Source organism: Balearica regulorum, chromosome 3 (genome assembly GCF_011004875.1).
Source record: "Balearica regulorum gibbericeps isolate bBalReg1 chromosome 3, bBalReg1.pri, whole genome shotgun sequence".
In the NCBI taxonomy this organism is placed as follows: domain Eukaryota; kingdom Metazoa; phylum Chordata; class Aves; order Gruiformes; family Gruidae; genus Balearica; species Balearica regulorum.
In genome coordinates this window covers 82,696,088-82,713,090 of record NC_046186.1, presented here as the reverse complement: position 1 = coordinate 82,713,090, position 17,003 = coordinate 82,696,088, and positions in this window count along the sequence as shown.

Below are 17,003 nucleotides of genomic sequence, written 5' to 3'. Positions count from 1 at the left end.
AGCATAACTATTTTTTTCATAAATAAGTAAAAAAACCCTCTGCCTGGGAAGCAAGTTATGACTAATTGAGAGAAGTCAAGGTGTGAAGGCACTGGCCCCACTGTAGTACCGAGGAGCTGATGGAGAATGGAAGCATTCACATAAGATGCAGAAACAAGCCTCTACCAACTGCACGTGTCACCTTTTGAGGACAAGGGCAGGGAACAGTGAAGTGCCCAAAGTGGTCAGGTGAGACATGGGGGATATCTGCTAACACTGAGGCAGTGGAAAGTTGGAAGAAGAAATGAGAAGAGTGACACCACCCTCCCTCAAGAGTCTAGCCATGCCCAATTAATGTGCTTCCTTGCTCCTGTTGCAAAGATGGAAAAAGAAGCCTCTGTATCCAGGGAAGAGACACTTATACTCATTTTTTGAGTCAGGTGGGCTAATACTCTAGGAATGGAGGCTGCAACTGCTATTTGATCTCTCCCATATCCCTCCCAGTGTTCAAAGAAGCTCCAGGAGAACTTCATCTATGAATTTTGGTCAAATTAAGTGACTAGTTTTGAATACATTAAAAAATACAATTGGGATTAAGAACATGATTTTTTTTTTCCTGAAATGGTTACTTTTGAAAAATATATTTTTAAAAAGAATGCTTCAATTAATTTTAAAAGATCAAATTTATACCTGTCCTAATATGTGCTAACACTCAATAAAAAAAAGCGTGATTAAGAGCTCCCTCTCACAACAGGATTACTTTTCATAAAAGTCTCATAAAGAACCCACAAACCTGAACTTTTCCTTTCAGGTTCAAGTCCTTTATTCTTTGTTTTGTTTTGTTTTGTTTTATTGTTTGGGTTTTTTTGTTCAGTCATCACAGCAGGAGGAAGAACCCCAGTCCATTATCAATTCCACCCAGACGGCAGGCAGCAGGTGATGACCCATTGTATGAGAGACCCTGCCTTGCATGATGATGACTGTACAGAGGAGGCAAGTGATGAACAGACAAACTACGCCCTCATCCAACTCTTCCTCGCCTCTTCCCCTACTCCTTCTGTCGATTAGGTCCCGTCACTCAAATGATATACTTTCCCACACCAAAGGCAGTTTCCAAAATGCTGTTTAGCTGTTGCTTCGGCCATATTACTTTTATTTACAGCCTTTCTTTTAACCATCATGCCAAATACGTAGCCTTACTGCACAGCATTGCCAGTGCAGACACTACTTGGTCCTACAGCCCTAGGGAGAGTGCCATAAATTTAAGACAAGCTCTCTCCTGGCATGTCAACCATTTCCTTTTGGAGAGAATTTCTACTGAACACGCCTGTGACAAATCTCTTTTCTCCTTCCCTTTTCTTGGATTATGAGTGTAATAAAACACACTCTATGACGTTAATGGTCTGGTAATATTGGTTGAACTATCTGGATGCTAGGAGACATCACAACTGAGGTAATTTGTTCAAAAAATGTATTGGATTACAGGATTCTTTTTGTTTTGCTTTTCCCTGCAGCACCCATTTGTACACTGAACGAAGTACGCGCTTGCTTAATACAGCTATTCAGAGTTTTGTCTCACCTTCATTGTCTTGTCTAACCAAACGGTATTTCTATTCTTCTGTAACAGGAGAACTGTCACTTCTCCCCTACTGTTCTGTGCACTCACACTATAATGTCTGAATCCATAATAAATAGGTGTACATTTACTGTCACAGCAATCTGGTGTTGGGGGACTTTCAGTTTCTCTCCCTTTTTACAGGTGGAGGATCAAGGGAAATTGAACTATGAAACCATCCATTCCTTGCGTGGTCAGCTTCAGACAGGTAGGATTTCTCCTTTTAGAGTGCTTATATTATACAAACTTGTAATACGTGATAATTATACAGTTCTATAACAACAGATGTGCTGGGGATGTGGTGACACTAATTCAAATTAGTAGTGCTGGGAGAGCCACAAAAATTGCAGTATTTGCATTTTGCAAGTGAGTGCCTTCCCTCTCAGACCAGTGCTACATCGTCTAGGCACGATCTCCAGCTTTGAAGCCCAGTTCCTAGCTATTTAAAAGTGGTGTGTTTGAGCATTAAGTGCTTTTGTAAGTCTTACAACAGAAAATAGGGGGTTAAAATTAAAGGATTTTTAAAGGATTTGTCTGCACAGCAAGATGAGATGTGTCAACTTTTGCATGGACAAGCTAGTACAGCTAATGCCATGAGTGAAGGGGACTCAAGTAGGCTTTGCAATATGTCACCCGGGGAAGGACACAGGCACCTGCGGATGCTCAATAGTTATGGCCCATGCACGCAGGCAAAACTTTTTCTTTATGGTTCTGTTTATAGTTTGCAGGAGCACATACACATTTACTAAGCAGTTACGCATGGTAATTCTAAAATGAGGCCACTCTTTGTCGGTTCCTAAGAGTCAGCACAGTCTCAAAGTAAAGATTCGGGTGGGCACTCAGTGCGTGGAGACAGCTGCTTGCCTGATGTCAGTCGGAGAGGTCATTGCTGGAGAGATCCTTCTCACAGAGACTTAGAACATAGGTTTTGCAAAATTTTCCCCTCAAAACTGCATCTTCCCACTAAGAAAAGCAATATGATTTATGGACCTTTCTTCCTGAAGCTGTCACTGGCAACAGAAAATTGTAGAGGATGAAAGTCTTTCTCTCCATGCCAGTTACAAAAGGTCAAATCAATACCCCCTTCTCTACATGTCTTATTTCTCCTTTGTGGCCCCTTTCTTTCTTCCCTTGGTGGCCCCCCATCCTTCTCCTCTCCTGCTTCCCTCAGCCGCAGGCACAGCATTTGAAGGCTCCTGCTCCACTGGATGCTCCTGCAGGACCTCACCCCACCTCTGCCAACACTTTGTGCCCAAACACGTTAGAAAGTAAATCAACATTTCAAGTTGCTACAGGCTTGGGCAGAAAGTCCAGAGAGAGTGGTTTCTCTCTTAATTTTCTCCAAGATAAAAAAGATCAAAACGATTGATTCTGCTGTGAACAGTGCCCCAGAGCCCCAGAGATCTCTCTGATAAGGTGAGGTACAATTAGTTCCACAGCAAACACAGGGCACAGAGAGCAAGCAAGGCAACACAGGGCACCAAAACCAAATAGCCCAACCGCTGACATGATGAAAGCTTACAGCTGATAGTGCCTGAAAAGGCCTTACTTCTTCCAGTGAACACCAGGTATTTATTACAAAGTCCGATCTGGGTTTGAAGGCAAGTATTTTTTAGCCATAAAACCTACAAACATGTGAAACCTGGAGGCCAGGTGTACTGTTCACATCAGCTGAACAGCTTGGGAGAGACTGGCGTTACACACGTGAAATTCAGAGGATTCAGAATTTCTTTGCCTTTCTTCCTTTCACTCATCCTTACTTTTTGGTAGAACAGAGAATGGCAAGCACCGGTTTTGAAAGCAACAAACCTGAATGCAGCCATAAAGGGTTTATACTCCTTTTTAGAAGGAAGTATCAGCTGCTGAGATCTGCGCACAAGTGACCTACCCTAAGGCTGAACTAATAGGAAAACAATGTGGAAAGGAGCCAAACATTGCAGAGGATAGAAGGGGAAAAGCAGCTGGCTAGCCACACCTGGGACTGCACTCATCAAACAGGAACTGGAAAAAAACTACCAGGCATTTCAGAGCGTGAAATAGGAGCACTGGGAACTCCCTTTAGGCCAAACCTCAAGAGATACGGAGATGGTGGTTTATTGGCTGTCGCCGAGGCTAAATCAGCAAAGCTGAGGCCCGTGGGGAAAGATTAAATAGAGGCAGGTCATTATTTGGGGAAGGAAAAGGTGTGAAAAGGGATTGCTGGGTAAAACAACTCATATGATTGGGGCTCTGTGGGTTACGTGTCAAACATCCGTGCAGCTGATCAACACAGCCTGGAGCAGGACAATAAACCTGGTTTTGTGACCATACTGTGTGCACCTAGCTTGCTTCCCTTGTCAGAGAGGTCCAGAGGGCATCCTCAAATGTGAGGCTGGAAGGGGTTGGAGGATGGACTGAACACCACTTTAATATCAGTGGTCCTAATCAATCTTCCTAACATACACCCAACTTTATTTTGTTTATTTATTTTCATTAAAATGAAGATTTAGGGCAAGAATAAGTGTTTTGAAGTAGGTCACGTTATTGGTCTAAGCCTATTTACACTCTTCTACCGCATCGTCCTTTGAAGCAGCCCTTTGATGAGCGCAGCTGCGGGGGCAATGTCCGTGCTTCAGCAACACCTTGGTGTTCTGGCCATACCCTGTCCCACTTGTTTTCCTTCATTAATATACTGCTCAGGGAAGGTTGAGGGACTTGCCAAAACTGGGCAATTTCTGGAGTTGTTTCCCTCAGTAAAGCGGTACACAGGAGATTGTGTCAGTCTGTCTTGTGGCTGTGCCCTTGTTCTCTTTCCACATTTGTGTGCTCCTCTCTACATTATTCCCTGTCAAATAGTTTCCCTGGTTAGCAGACCAGAAATGAAACGTCAGCAATACAGAGAATTCCTATGAGTGCTGGCAATGATCAGTTTCTACTTGAGCCAGTGGATCTCTATGTTAATTCACTCACGAAGAAAGTTTAGGAGAGAAAAAAAAAAATCTATTAGATGGAAAAGAAAAAAAATTAAAAATGGATGCATTTGTAGCTGACAGCCAGCTAAGGATAAACTCAGGAGCAAAAGCTCTGGCAGGCTGCAGCCATGCAGTGCAATCCTTTCCCAATCCAGTCACGCAAAGGGTGGTTGGATAAATCAAACACAGAAGCTGCAATTCTGCATGTCACGGGCAATTCCCTCACTGAATTTTGGTGCGATAATAAAAAAAGAAAATAACCCCCGACTCCTCTGCCAGGCGTGCTTGGTGCGAGGTGCCACCTGGGGCATCCTGGCCTTGCGGGCAGAGAGGAGAGCCTTGCCAACATCACGGCTTCCTTCAAGCCATAGCTGCCTTCAGCTGAGGCTGTGTGAGATGCAGGCAGGGCACGAGCCCCCCCTTAAGGAAAACATACCAAAGAGAAGGTCTACAGGCAGGCAGAGGCCTGTAATTGCAACTACAGGTCCCCAAACCCTACTTCTATACGAGGCACCTCCAAAAAGGCTAAAACCCCTATTCCAAATGGAGTTTTCCTTCATGCCCTGTGTTGGGACTCCAGGAGCAGCACCAGAGCCTGGGCTTGGCATTTTCCCTGGAGAGGACACCCTCAGCCAGGATGTTGTGACAGACCAAGCACCTTGGGGCAAGAAATGTACGCTTTCTCCAGGAAAAAAAAGAAGGGTCCTGTCCACAGCTCATGCTTATCTGTTGTGCTCAGGTCCTGTGCCCCCCTCCACAGCTATAGCTCCTGCCTGGCTGTGGGGTCACGCAGAGCCTCAGCACACACCCCCATGCTCCGCGAGCCACTGCATGGGTGAGGTTTTCATACCAGCTCAGACTCAAGCCGGGCCAGGGTGTCTGCTCTTTTGTACGCTCCTATGTCTCATCCCTAGATGATCACCTTCTTCTCACGGGCCCTGCTCACATATCATGGTTTCTCGTGTCCTGCTTTTAATGGTTAGCACCAAGCAGGAAATACATTTGAATTGTGTGCAGGAAATACATTCGCTATGCGAGATTTCACTCGACCTAAATCGAGCCAAGCACTGGCCTTACAAGGAGATCAAATGGAGGTCATATCATTACAGATGTGGTTTAGGGCATTGACATACACCTCCACCTCCCTACAGGCTTGAGGGGATGTCCCCATGCAAAAATTTCTTCCAAATAAGCACAGTAGGGTCATATCAAGCTTCCAGTCTCTGACAGCCTACGTTTTACTGAAGGTTACTTCATTTTTTGGAACTTCGTCAGCAGTCATCCCTAACCTCTGACACTCCACAGCAGTCAGCCATTTGGCATTCATTTGGCATCACAGTGGGGTGATTCTTTCCCCTGAGAAGTGTCCCAAGCAGCTGGGTTTCTAAAGGCGCCAGAGCCTCACCTCAAAGATACTTTTGCTTGCCAGTGGGTTTTAAAGCAGCCATTCACTTGGTGAACTGAGCAGAGAGAGAGGAAACAAGACCCCAGGGGTACCCAGAAGGGGATGGTGTGGCAGGAGGTGGTCAGAGGAGAGGGAGGACAAGGGTGAAGGAAAGACTGGGAAGAGAAAGGAAGCGGGCAATCAAGTGGAAAGTAAGGACTTACAGCGACGACAGCGATATGGGTGACAGCTGGGGTTTTATGAAGCATATGAAAGAGTGCCATGCTTTTTAGGCATTTTGAGCCTTTTCCGCTGCTGTGTGATAAGGGAAATGCAGCTGCAAAAGGCATATGGCTCAGATAAGAGGCTAATAAACATATGGATGAGGTTTAAACCCAGCTAGATCAAAGGAATGTATTTGGCTATTCTCATAACAAGGGTTTTATCCTTGCCTTGCTATTTCCCCTCAGAAAGGAAACTCATCCTTTAGTCCCAGGGCAGTTCAGCTTTTTTTCTCTAGGTCTCCAAACAGCACTTGCAAGGGTCTAAAAAGAAAATTGATCTCCTGGCTTACATTTGCTCCCAGCACAGCCCTCTGATTTCTCTCTAGTCTCAGCTTCTGGCTCCGCAGCATCACCCTCAGTCCTTTACAGCTGCACCCACCCCAAGCAGCAGTCACATCCCCTCACCAGCCCCTGCACCCCCAGATCAGGCCAGGATGCTCCACAGTTCTGGCCCTGGGCCGGGGAAAGGCACAGCAAATAGGAGATGCACGCTCAGACCTTACCTTTCTCCAGGAGCGAGGCCAGAGCTGTTGCACATACATGGATGCGCTGACCTAGATAGGCTGCCTGCGAGGCTGCTAACACCTCCCGCACCCGCCAGCACCGATAAAACCCACCATCACTCTCTGCTGCAAGTCCTCACTCCATAGCTAAAGATGCCAGGACTTGTTTTACCAGGTGTTTATCCTGTGCACGTTGCTTAGATTTTTGTGATGTTCCTTTTTAGCTAGCCTGACCCTCTGCAGAGGAGAAGCTCTTGCCCCTCAAACCACAGAGCTTTCCCCACCCAGGCACTGACTGCCGTTACCTACCCCAGCTGCCCGGCTTTGGTTCAAGGGAGAGCTGCCTGAACCCCAGAGGATATGCTTTTCCTTTAGGGAGCTCAGCAGATCACTCTGTGCCCGTTCACTCACATTTAATCCAGCAAAGTTAGCAAACATGTTTAGCTAAAAGAAAATGACAACATCTTAAAGATAGCATTGACTGTGATTTGGGGGCATTTGGTTCACTGAGGAATAATAACTCCCCCTTTAAGGTAATATCTACTTTATCTGTTGCAAAAAAATACAGCTACGTTTACTCTCTATTGGTATTTGCCCAGCAGACAATATTGTCTAGTTTTGAAAGCACATCAGGCCACACAAAAGAGCTGCCAGATTCTTACTGAGCTGATGATTCCTTTTGTATCCTCGTTTTCCTTATCTTGGGATCCAGGCTGTCATCTTTAATTATTTTTAAATGAACTGCCGCATCTTATCTCTTTTAGAATATTTTATCCTCTGTTCACTCTTGTATCTCTTCCTTATTCACAACATTAAAAGGAAAGAATTTTGATTGTTCTTCTTTGATTAGCTTTAGTTTTAGCTCATTGCTTCTTAAATTGGGGAACTTTTAAAAAAAACGATTTATACTCAGCTTCCCTATTCTGGTTCTCTGGTGTGAGTGTCCTTACTGGCTGCTCAGCTCTTTCCAGCAGACTTTTCGCCTATGCTGGATGATGAAGCTCCACATCCTCCAGTTTGCCTGGAACGTATCAGCTACGTGACATTGGAGGAGAAGGACTCAGAGACTAGAACAGGCGATACACGAACCCACCTGCTCTGTCTGCATTACTCCACTTCTCCTGCCACATTAACCACAGGTCTGACATCGTGACCGCTATGCCCCTCCCTGCCAGCCCAAACACCATGGCCCTTTCCGCCCTGCTTGACACAGTTTTTGTTAATAATTGCTATCTATCTAGGCACAATAAATTTGTGCATGGAGTTTGCAGTCTCCAGGCTCTACTTCACACCAAAGAAATACAGTATTTCACAGTTGCACCCTGCTCTGCAAGAAGGAGTGAATATGCCCATGAGTGTACCTGAGCATACCCATCAGGGTACATCGCTGTCACGGGGCTTGGCTATAGTCTGGGGAGTCAGGACAAACACCAAAGGGAGTGGCATTTAGGATAAAATTTTAAGAACTCTTGCTATGAGTGGCGTGAATGGACTGAGGATCTTTTTTAGATACTTGAAGTGTTTGTGAGATGTCCATAGAAGCCTTCCTAGTCCCTTGGCACCTGAATATTCTTAGGTCTGCGGGGCATCCACCCACAGGCTGTGATGTGGTGGGCCCCACGTGGTCGCTGCGTTATGGCCAGCCAGCATCAGCAGCCGCTCGCTGGTGGCCACTGCGGCCTGGGAGAGGAGAAAGCTGCTGCACCTCCAGGAGCTGTCTGCGGGGGTTGAGGGCCATCTTCAAAGCTGACTTTGGCGTGTGCGTGCTTCTTTAGAAAACAGGCAGGTGGTCTAAAAAGGTGACGGGCAGAGCTCTGAGTGGGAGAGGAGGGATCGTGGCTCTTAGAAACCAGCTTTCCTTTAAGATTATTTTAATTTTGGCCTCTTATTCGCAAAAATCAAACTGATTTACACAATCTAGTCCCACCATAGCATGGACAATATGTAGATAAATGCCTAGGTAGCTACATTTCTATTTGTTTAGCACAACACATGCTTCTAGTGGGCAATAAAATACAAATTTGGAAAAGTGGGGATTGAGTGAAATAGGTTTTTAGCATTTTGATTATCACAGGCAGAATGTAATAAAGTAGCTCTATGCCAAAACACTCAAACCGGCATCTTATAATGTGTGAGTGTGCCTGTCAAGAGCCATTTATTTAATATTTTATCGTATTAGCCTTAAAATTAAGAAATATTCTGTACAGAATAACAATCACATGAATCTGTGAATACAAGAGGGTAGTTAAAAGCTGGGACACGCAGGTGCGGAGTAGAAGTGAACCAAGTATACACATTAGTAAGAAGTGAGGATGCGACACCGGGCAACAAGCTGCACTGATACGGACATGGAAATAACTAGAAGCGGCCCAAAGAGTGGTGTACAGCACCCAGCAAAGCAATCGGAGCTCCGCACCGGAGAGCAGAACAGTAACTGGCATCAGAGCAGAAGCTGAAATGAAAGCTGACAGTGGAACAAATGTTGGTCGGTAAAACACAGGCTGATTATATATACCAGTTAGCATTGATTCGGATGCCAAGAATAACAGCAGGCACTGGAACAGAGTGGGGGAGTGCGAGGCACTGAGAAAGAGCTCGGCACAACAGAGCAGGAGATGATTAAACAAACAAACAAACATACAGACAAACAACCCCCCACCCCAAGGAAGAAATGACTAAAGCGGCACAAACAGGGGGCTGCAGCCACCTTCTGTGGGAAGCACATTCCGCGGTGAGCTGGCAGACCTGGGAAGCCATCAAATGGCAACTTCAAATTACTGGGGGGAAATGAATCTGGGTTAGCCATTAGCCTGATACGTTTGACCTTTCTGAGAAAACTGGCATAAGTGCTTTTATTAATGACCACGGCAGGGAGATGGGCTGGCGTGGAAGGAGGTTTGATTTCCGGACCATCTGCGAACCTGCCTGCCAAGCGATGGTAAGGCTGGTGGCCACCAGCCAGCGCTGGCCCAGGGCAGCGTCCCTTCTCACAGGCAAGGGAAGGTGAGACCCGCTCATCCGCACTTCCCTTATGCAGGGGTCTCATTTAACTCCTGAGCACTGGCATTTGGATTTGGGGACCTGTTGGAAGCTGTCATGCGAACAGGCACCGCTCGCCTGGGGAGCGGCACAGCCAGGCTCTGTGCAGCCACCTCATACCGGGAGAGAGGGAAGGGTAACAGGAAGACGCACCCAACAGGTTAAACCATGTCAGATCTTGTATTTCATGATACATAAAGCCCATGTTTCTGTATCCATCAAGTCATTTCTTTTTTCTTTCAAGTACCCATGGCAGGTTTTTTTGTCTCCTTTGTTACATTTTATCAACGAGCAGGGGTGAAGCTAGGCAGATAACAAAAAACATCACGTGCACTGAAAAGAATTAGAAAAGGTGATCGTAGAAATAGCTGGTTATTATGTACCAGTGCATACAGATGGAGAGTGCTGCGAAAAAGGTTATTCCAGTTAAGAGCATAGATTGGTTGGCCTCATCTCTACAGAAGAATTTAGTACAGTGACTCACAAGGATTTCTTTGTAACACTGGGATGTACTGTAAGAATTATAAACAGCGTAAGGACTTGGGTGAAGAGGACAGTATAAGAACATTAATTGGTAGGAGCGTTACCAGCACGTAGAAGTATCAAATCACAAATTAGCCCATTTCCCTTCATGCCTACGGTGCAAGACGAGGCCTGCGTTTATAATGGATGATGGGATAATTTCATGGGAAGAATTAGGTAGTCCTGGGGCTAGTGAAAGCATGAAAGGTGATGGAAAAAAAATGTGGCATAATTCACCTGGGGACAAAAGTCTGTTGCCGTGTGCTGAGATGTTATCAAGGGATGCTGGGGAGGAGGGTGACCTGGGTGCACTGCAAAACGATACGCTGCCGCTGAGCCTCCTGCACCGCACAGCCGGGGCAGACGCGATGGCAGATCCAGGAGGAGACAGGTGAGATGTTTTCCACAGCGGCAGGGAAGGCGCTGGTGCTGGCTAAGGCACCACAAGAGCCTCATTGAGCTGTCGGTGTGCTCTTCTCATCACCTGCCTTTCAAAAAGATGATTTTAAACAGACAAATGGGAAAAGGGCTGATTTTCTCTGTTTCTTAAGGGCGGGTTAAATAGCCTGTCTCGTGTAGCTGTGTTAATAGAAGGTTGAGGGAGGGTTGGATTACATTTGAGCAATAAATACAGGAAGGGAGAGGAAATATGTCCATTCAGATAAAAGCTACTACAAGATCTACCAGGTGCGCACTGACCCTGAATGAATTTGGGTTGCAAAGAAGATGATGATATTTAACTTTAAGAACTGCTTTCTGGAGCAGCCTTTGAACAGGGATGCTGGGAGAAGGTGTCTGACTGTTACAAGATAATGTCGGACTAAGTTACAGAAGAGATTGTGTGAACACAGGGATGGTTCTTGGTTTTGGAAATGATTGTGTAAGATATGGGGTTTCAATTCCTTTAGTATTATTCAGGGTTCTAGTTGAAAGGAGACTCAGTCATGTGTGTTTGTGACACTAGCTTTAGCCATTCAATCCCATGCTAGGTTGGTTTCCTGGTTATCCCCAGACTCCAGAACAGATTTTCTCTTTCTTGGTTAATGCTGTTCATTTTGATTTTTACTTTTCTTTAGGGCACTACAGCTGTTGCAGACAGCAACAGGGTGTTGGTCCAGGTGCATGGATGCCTCAGTGGCGCAGAGACCACTTTTAGGCACCCCAACCAGTTTGTGTCCCTCCCAATCCCAGAGTGGTCTGTCAGCTGAGACAGTTTTTCTTGCTCTTTTCCATGAAATTTTAACTTGCATTAGATATGATGGGAGAAGACTCTCCTGTTTGGCAATGGACAGAGCATGAAACTGGAGGAAAGAATATGATGAAGAAAGGCATTTCCATCTGCAACTGAGAAGTCCTTGCAACTGATGGACTTTTTCCTTTGACCTGGGCTGAGTCCAGTCCTGCAAACATTTCCACACGTCAGTACATCTGGCCTGGGAGAGACCCTCTGATTTTGGGGGAAATTTACCTACAGAAACCATGAGTATTGGTAAAGTGGGGCTTTCAGCCAGTACCCTTCCCAAGCTGAATGCTCATCCAGGCTTTCTTGTTTTATTAGAACAGAGAACCAAATCCTGTTGAGTGACAACAAAGAGCAAACGTTGCATATAAGTACCCCAAGAGGTAACAACCCATTTAAACATAACCAAAGGATCTGTTATTTAAAGTACATATTTTTTACCCAGGAATATTTCCCAGCTGTTAATCTGCAATGTAAATGGGCACAAAGTCTTTCTTCCTCAGCAGGAGTACCACTTACCCCAAACCTCCTTCAGAACCAGTCTTGCCCAGCCATTAAACACACTGGATGTATTTAGACTAAGCCATTTGCCAGCAGCATCTCTCAGAGGACCAGTAACTGAGCAAGACTTAAGCCTGAGAAAAGCATACACAGCTCTGTTGTGGCTTTAATACATACCTACAGCTAATATAAAGCCTAGGTCTCTATTGGTTTTGAATTTGCCCCTCTAGATGATAAATATTTATCCAGCATCTCCCAGTCTGTTATAAATATTTTCTTGCAATCCATTTAGCTGGGCTTCAGATTAAATAGTACCTCGAGGAAGAGCTGTTAATGCTATGGCTTGTGTACAACATGAAAGTTTGGATGTGAAATAGGCCCAATTTATGTTAAAATTGCTAAGCTCCCACGTAAGTGTGTATCATGACTGCTGCATGGGGGTGAGAATATGAATTGAATTGAAGCAAGAGGGGAACAGAAATTCACATCCCAGCTCAATGCCTGTTCGTGCTTCCTCACAGTCCTTCAGAAACCAGTTTGTCATTAAAGAGCTGAATTTGGGCTCTTGGGATTGAAGGAGAAGTCCCAGGTCTTGTACACATTTCTGATTCTCGGATAAACTCTGTCAATACAGTCATCTCTAGTAAAATAGTAGCAAAAATATGAGGGGGATAGAATGTGGCTGCACATCTAAAGTATGATAAAGCCACAATCTATCAGCAGCTGTGTTTATAAAATAAATAAAGAAGATAAGGAGCACCTCTCCTATGAAGACAGGCTGAGAGAGTTGGGGTTGTTCAGCCTGGAGAAGAGAAGGCTCCGGGGAGACCTTACAGTAGCCTTCCAGTACCTGAAGGGACCTACAGGAAAGCTGGAGAGGGACAGTTTACAAGGGCATGGAATGACAGGACAAGGGGTAATGGGTTTAAGCTGAAGGAGGGTAGATTTAGATCAGGTATTCAGAAGAAATTCTTCCCTGTGAGGGTGGTGAGGCACTGGACCAGGTTGCCCAGAGCAGCTTTGGCTGCCCCCTCCCTGGCAGTGTTCAAGGCCAGGTTGGATGGGGCTTTGGGCAACCTGCTCTAGTGGAGGGTGTCCCTGCCCATGGCACAGGGGTTGGAACTAGATGATCTTTAGGGTCCCTTCTAACCCAAACCATTCTGTGATTCTGCAGACTTGGTTCCTTTTGAGAGAGGTGCAAAACTACTGGCTGAAATTGGAGTGGTAATTCCTTGTATTATTCAATGCGTGGGTTTTCTACTGATTTTATATCTCAACACTTCACGAGATATGAGGGGTTATTAAAATGCCAGATTGACCATGGTGGCCTCAGTGAATGCCTCATGGAGCTGCCAACATGATGGCATTAGGACCCCATTGTGTTGCTGATGCAACATCTCTAATTTCAAAATAAACTTGGACTGCATTCAAGAAGGATGGTATCCCCTGGATTACAGGATGACTGCAAAGTGTAGCATCGATAAAAAGGTAGAAAAATAGCAGAAGCAAATGGTTGTGTTAGCTATCCCACTCAGTTACTTTGGTGCATAGACATCCTCTTGTTTCTTGGGATGCAGCAAAATGACCTTCCTGGGGTCTTGCTGAACTGGGGTGGTGTGCTTTCCATTTATTCCTGCTTCTCTGCTCCGGCTATCATCTCTGAGAGGTTCCCACAGGCTTAGATTTTGCAGCTGGGGAAGAAAGTCCTGGGGAATTATTTGCTCAGTGGATCTATTTTTGTTCAAGCATTCAGTGTCAGTCTCCTGTCTGTGTACAGATCAATACATTATTCTGTTTAGTCACCAAAATCACATTTAAGGGCATTCAGGACTAAAACCATTGGAAAAACTATTGACGTTTTGAGATTAGTTTTTGTTTCAATGCCTAACATGCAAAGAAAAAAACCTTATTAGCCTCCTTTGTGGGAAGGTGAGATAGCAATACTTGCACCATCAAAATAATCAGTAACTTGGCAGATACTCACAGGTTTTTGGATTGGTTAGAGGTGGGTCCTCGGTGCCTGACTCAGCACATTGCCTCCCCCACCTCGGTATCCTGGAGTTAGGGCTCTTGCCTCATCTCTAAAAGGAAATTGCAGCCTCAGCTGCATTTTAATCAAAGCCAGACCTCGCTAAGGGGGTCGCAGCACCAGTTTTCCCTGTGTGCATCACAGGGGCACTGTCTGTCACAGGGGAATGGTACAGCCTGAGAGCAGCTCCAGTGAATGCAACAGATGATTATTTTTTGAGCTGTACCCTGAAGTTAATAAAAATACCTCTCCCCTCTCTCTGCAATGCCCACCCTGCAAGGTGCTTCACTCCCTACCAAAGGTGCATTTATACTCTCAGACGTGTGCTCAGCACCTTATTGATGCCCGAGGTGCTGCCAGGAGGGTGAGAGGATTGATGAGTTACCCCTACTGTCGAAAATCAGTGCTCTGGGATTCCCTGAAGTAAATGTGTAATTCTCCCTTCCAGCCGGTCAGCCTGTTTCTTTGAGCTCTGACAACCTCTCGCATCCTGAGGATCAACACAAGACACAAACAGCTCCTGCCCAGCAGGCTGGGCAGATGGGCTGGAAGGGGGTTACAAAGCTCCTGGCTCTTGTTGGGTGCAGCAGATCGTGTTTAAAATGAACGTCACTGTATCACACACTTAGGACCATGTGGGGCAGAGAGGACTTGGTGCTGCCACAGCCTCTCCCCTATCCCCACGCATCTCCCCTTGGGTTAAGAGGGGTAGGGACAAGTACCCCCTGCCCTGCAGCCCCGGCTGTGGCACCAGCCATGCCCCACGGGGCTGGGTGAGGAGAGGGATGAAGGGAAACCTTGGGGTCCCCAGGGAGAGAGAAAACAGGGTGGTGGGGGCATGGTGGCTAATGCCATCTCCCCTTTCTGCTCCATGGCCACAGCCCAGCCTCCTCTGCAGGGGGGTACGGGCAGAAGCATGGCACCCTGGTTTCAGCGCCTGCACTGAAAAATGCATGTTGAAAAACTGAGCCAGGAATGAGCTGAGCTTTTGATACGATGCTTGCGTTCAGTGCCCAGAGCTCAGCCTGCTTCGCCTATTAAGGAGGACATTGAGGGATGCTCACCCACTTTCTCAGGACAAGCTGATAGCTAATGTAACGTAGTCTGTCACCTAGCAGACATAAACATAACAAAGCCCTATAGAAATGCTGCTTTTGGAACAATTAATTAGAAATTGTGCAGCCAGACAAAGGAAACAGGAAATTTTTAAGAGAGAAGGTAATTAGCTTCTGGGACAGGGGATGAGAGCTAGGGCAGAGTCTCTGTAAGACTCGGAAATCTCATCTGTCTTAAAACAGCTACTGCTGATGTGTCTTGACTCCTGCAAGAGGTCAGGGAAGAGCATTCGCAAGGGTCATTTCTGCCTTTAGAAGACAGAAGTCCATATTTTCTCTCAACACCTCCTAATTTTCACAGATTTCCCAGTTCCTGCTTCTCTGTGTTTCTTTGCAGTACACTTCAAAGCTCCCCACAACTCAGTGTGGAAGATGAAAAGTAACTTGAAAAAGCAACACCACCACCACCCCCTTTGATAATCCTGATACCAAATTATTTCACTCCTTTCTTCATGTTGCAGCAGGCGCAGGTCCTCCCCCAGGGGCTGGAGCAGGCTGTCTGCCCCTGCCCCCTCCAAGTCCCACTGCGTGTCCCCTCCTTTACTGCCCGTCTTTGCTATTTACCTTGGGCCTCAGAGCAGCTCTGGTTTCTCCTCTTGCATCCCAGAGAAGCTGCTCTTCCCTCACCGCTCCCCCAGGCCACCCCACCTCCTGAAGGCCAGGGATGTTGCTTGTAAGCCTTGCTGGGGCAAAGACTGCCTTCCTCCATGCTCTGCATGGGCCTGGACAGCCAGGGGATTTTCCAGCTCTGAGCATGGTTCAGCACTACCAGGGCAAACTCCCTGGGAGGTGGGGTATGAAATAAGGTCATCTTCTTTCATATTGATTTTTTTTTCTTTTCTCTGAACATGCAGTAGGAATTTGAGTTAAATGGAGTGTGGATTTTAATTTTTGCATAATAAATTTCAAACAAGGCCTTATTACCCCTTGCAAATAGGATTAATCTGCAAAAGCAGCTAACTAAACATTTGGGGGACTTAATCCCAAAGGTGATATTGTACTTTATTACTGGACATCAATATTTTTTGTATCTCTGTTCAGAAAGCATGCCTCAAATCACAGCTACCAATCGCTAAACAAATTTAACAGATCTTTGCCCATAATAAGGAAACCAGCCCAGGAATGCAGAATTAGGATTTGCTAATTCCCATTTAAACTGATACTACAGTTTGTTGTCTTCTGTTTATGCAAGCATACGAATTAATTTTTGCCCATGCGTGGCTGAGACAGAAGCTTTACAGTTGCGGGATAATGTGTCATTTGCAGGCCAGAATAAAATTAGTCTAAATAATGCCCAGAAGCACAGCAACGATGCACTTAAAAAGAAAAATAAAATAATTTAATTCTTCTAGATGAGCTATTAGTTTTTATAGTCATTACGTTACTAGCAGCATGAACTTTGGCTGACATACAGAGAACGCAGCTGGGTGAATCATACAGTCCTTATAGACATTGGAACAAGGTTTTGATATAAACCGGCACACCTAGCGGTGGCTGCAGCTGAAGGTAACGTATACTCGTGGGCAGGGATGGGGCTTTCCCAAAGACTAGCTCTCCTCTCACCTATTCTCATCACGGCTCCTCCTTAGGGCAGATGGTACACAGTCCCTTCTGTTCTCTTCATCTCACCTCACCGCCTGCTGAAGCGGCACAGCAAAGTACCAGTGAGCGCTCAGTGAACGGTGTAAGTCACATTCTTAAACGAGGAAGATAAATTCACAAGGTTGAGTGGGTTGACCAGTCCCAGAAAATTAGGCGTAGAAAAACTGAGTCCCAGTTCTCTGTGCTGCTCTGGATACTTGCACATGTAAACTATAAGCTCAAGACTACAAGACCTCTGG